Source organism: Alnus glutinosa, chromosome 2 (assembly GCF_958979055.1).
Source record: "Alnus glutinosa chromosome 2, dhAlnGlut1.1, whole genome shotgun sequence".
Taxonomy (NCBI): domain Eukaryota; kingdom Viridiplantae; phylum Streptophyta; class Magnoliopsida; order Fagales; family Betulaceae; genus Alnus; species Alnus glutinosa.
The window spans coordinates 7,586,489-7,590,837 of record NC_084887.1 but is presented as its reverse complement, the minus strand read 5'-3'; positions in this window follow the sequence as shown (position 1 = coordinate 7,590,837).

The following is a 4,349-nucleotide window of genomic DNA, read 5'->3' as shown; positions in this document are numbered from 1 at the left end:
TGGTGGACATTCAACGTCCTCCTTTGGAGGAAAACCCCCCTTTTTTCGCTTCCTGTTGCCCAAGGCCGTGACGATCTTCGCTTTTAGGCACGTGAGGTACACGACGGCCGTAATGATCTCCGCATGCATCGTAATAACAACCGCCAATTCAGCCAGGACCTCTAGGAGTATCGTGATGACCGCTGTCTTCATTATGATGATGACTTTCCAGAGCCTCACCGTGATGATCGGATGTTCCAAGCTAGTCCATTACGGCTAGATTTTCCACGTTTTGATGGCGAGAACCCTGCGGGGTGGTCCTATAAGGTGAAGCAGTTTTTCGAGTATTATCAAACTCCCCTGTTTCAACGCATCAGAATGGCTTCCTTCCACATGGAAGGGGAAGCGCTCGTCTGGTTTCAAGACGCTGATGAATTGGGACAATTCCCTACTTGGGATGCTTTCCTGCAAGCTCTTCTCACCAGATTTGGGCCTGCCATTGATGACCCAATTGAGGCTTTGATGACACCCCGTCAATCTGCCACGAATATACAACCCAGTTTGAAGCTATTTCAAATAGATTGTGGGGTATTTCTGGAAAAAAAAAAAAAAAAAAAAAAAAAAAAAAAAAAAAAAAAAAGAAGAAAAAGAAAAAGAAAAAAAAAGATTAAGTTGTTTTCTTAGTGGCTTGAAGGATGATATCCACTTGTCGGTGCGGATGTTGAATCCACCTAACTTGGTAACAGATGGCCAGTCCGTTCGACTTCATCATCTTTCTCCTTTGGGCGCCAACAATCTTGGGTTCAACCTTCTCACACTTAGGTTCCCCAATTGCCTCAATCATCTACCCCACTTGCTCTCCCTGCCAAACTTACTGCCAGGTTTCCCATCCAACGTATCTCCCCTGCCCAAATGAAGGAGAGACGGGAAAAAGTCTTATGTTACTATTGTGATGGTAAATGGTTGCCGGGCCATAAGCGCAAGTCCCCTAGACTTTATCTTATGTCTGGATTGGAGCTACCCGCAAACGAATCAATTGATGATGTCTATTATGATTCCACTGATTTGGCAGAACCTATTCCTGAATTTGACGTGGTCGAATGCAAAGAACCTGAAATCTCCCTCAATGCCATTTCAAGGACCTTAGGCTCAAAATCCATGCATTACTAGGAGCCTTGCAAACTCAGCGTGTAAGCATCCTCATCGATTCAAGAAGTATGCATAACTTCCTGGATCTAGCATTGTTATCCAAGGTCCATCTCCCTGTTATTTCCACTCCCTTGTTGCAAGTAAAAATTGCTAATGAGGATACCCTTTAGTGTTTTGGGAAGGTGAAGTCATTTTCTCTCAAAGTTCAAGGCCATTCTGTTGTTGCTGAATTCTACCTTACTTTAGGAGGGTGCGATATGGTTCTCGGGGTTCAGTGGCTGCAAACCCTAGGACCGGTTCTTTGAGATTTTTCCCTCATGACCATGCAGTTTCCTTGCATGGGAACTACGACCTTGTTGAAAGGTGTGGGCACTACAGACTTGTCTTTAGAAGAAGGGAGCCACTTTTTCTGAAGTCTGATAAATCTGCCAACAAAGGGTTTTTATTAAAGATCACCTCATGTGATGCCAAGGGTTCCACCCTTTTCCATCACCCTGCCATCCAATCCATTCTCCACTCCTTTAATTCTGTTTTTGCTAAACCTACTGGCCTACCCCCTCCTCGAGCTCAAGACCACTGAATTACCCTACACACAAACCAACCTGTCAATGTTCGTGCCTATAGATACCCATATTTCCAAAAAACTGAAATTGAAAATCTCGTTCAAGAGATGTTACTTTCGGGTGTCATCCGCCCCAGCCAGAGTCCATTCTCTGCCCTTGTGCTTTTAGTTAGAAAAGTTTATGGCAGTTGGAGATTATGCATGGATTATCGCGCACTCAACCATGATACGGTCAAGGACAAGTTCCCAATCCTCGTCATCGACGAGTTGCTTGACAAACTTTACCAAGCTGCCCTCTTTTCCAAGCTGGACTTACATTCAGGCTACCACTAGATTAGGATATGCTCGGAGGATGTTGCTAAAATGGCCTTTCAGACTTATGAGGGACATTATGAGTTCCTTGTGATGCCCTTTGGCCTCACCAACGCCCCAGCCACTTTCCAATGACTCATGAATGATATTTTCAAGCCTTTCCTCCGGTGCTTTGTCCTTGTTTTCTTCGACGATATCCTCATTTACAATCGAACATGGGAGGATCATTTGGAGCATCTACAGTCTGTTCTTCAGGTCTTAGCTCAGCATCAGCTCTTTGCCAAGCTCTCAAAGTGCCAATTTGCTGAAACAAAAATTGAGTACCTCGGACATTGGATTTCTTAGTTGGGGATTCGAGCAGACCCCTCAGAATTGAAGCTATGGTGAATTGGCCTCTTCCCCATTCTCTCAAGTCCTTGTGCGGTTTTTTGGGGCTTACTGGCTACTACAGGAAGTTTATTCATCACTATGGTCTTCTGGCTTATCCCTTAACTGCATTATTAAAGAAGAATTCCTTTCTTTGGACACCGGATGCTACAGCAGCCTTTGAAGCTTTCAAGTGAGTCGTAACTTCGCCCCCCGTCCTCCGCCTTCCGAATTTTACTTAGACATTCGTCATTGAGTGTGATGCAAGTGGCAGTGGCATTGGGGCGGTCTTAATGCAGGAAGGGCGGCCAATTGCATTCCTCAGCAATCCATTGAAAGACCGAGCTCTCCTACTCTTTACCTATTAGAGGAGCTGCTGTCGTTGGTTACAGCAGTCCAGAAATGCAGTCCCTACTTATTAGGGCATCCATTTGTGGTCCGTAGTGACCACCAGGCACTCAAATTTCTTTTGGAGTAGCAGGTCGGAACGATTGCTCAGCAGTGTTGGTTATCCAAGCTCCTTGGGTACGATTTCGTCATTGAGTACAAGCAAGGTCGGGACAACAGGATAGCTGACGCCTTGTCTTGCCAGCCTGAATTCTCTTCTGGTCAAGCTGAATTTTCCATCTCCTTGATTTAATTTCCAACCCCGTCATAGGTCTTTGACTTGAAATCCTCATATCAGTCAAACCAGCACACTGCTGAGACTTTGGCACTTTTGCAATCAGGTGCTGCGGGCCTTAAAGGGTTTTCCCTCTAGTAGGGTCTGCTCCTGCACGAGGGCCACTTCTGGATCATCAAGGATTCTCCCTTCATGCACCAACTACTAGAATTCATCCACTCAAATCTGGCTGCAAGCCACTCCGGGTATCATAAGACCCTCCATCGTGCTCGGACCAATTTCTTTTGGCAGGGTATGCGTAATGACATCAAGAAATTTGTCCGAGAATGTCGGGTTTGTCAAGAAAATAAACATGAGACGGTCCTATCGGCGGGATTACTCCATCCCCTCCCAATTCCCTCACGGGTTTGGTCAGACATCTCCCTCGACTTCATTGAAGGCTTCCTGGTTTCTTAGGGGTTTTCAGTCATCATGGTGGTCATTGATCGTTTGACTAAATATGGTCACTTCTTGCCGTTGGCTCACCCTTACTCGGCCTCCACGGTCGCACAACTCTTCTTGGCAAATATTTTCAAATTGCATGCCCTCTACTATTGTCTCAGACAGGGATCCAGCCTTCATGAGTTCCTTTTGGTGGGAGCTTTTTCATCTCCAGGGCATCACTTTAGCTTTCAGCTCGGCCTACCACCCTTAATCGGATGGCAGATCGAGGCACTAAATAAGTGCCTCGAGACGTATCTCCGTTGCTATGCGGGCTCGAAGTCGAAGGCGTGGAGTGACTGGCTTCCATTGGCCGAATGGTGGTACAACACCAGTGCCCATTCTTCCACCAGGGTCACCCCATTCGAAGCTGTTTATGGTTTTGCCCCTCCAACTCTCCTCTCATATGTTCCGAGAACATCGGCCAACCTAGCAGTGGATACTCTGTTGCAGGATCGTACTACCGTGCTGACCTTACTCCGGGAGCATCTTCAACAGGCGCAAAATCGAATGAAAACTTATGCTGACCGCCACAGATCAGAACAACAGTTCAATATTAGGGACTGGGTTTACCTGTGGCTTCAGCCTTACCGATAGAAATCCATCGCTGTGCGGAAGAACCTGAAGCTTTCCCCAAAGTTTTTTGGGCCTATCCAAATACTAAGCAAAATTGGCACCGTGGCGTATAAGCTGGATCTCCCTCCAGAGTCGCACCTGCATCCCGTCTTCCATGTATCCTGTTTGAAACGGAAGCTGGGCCAATCTTCCTCTCCACTGTCAACCCTACCTCCGGTTAACAGCTCGGGCAAAATCCGACCGGAATCGGAGTTTATAGTTGATCGCCGCCTCGTTAAACGCCATGGCCGTGCAGCCACAGAA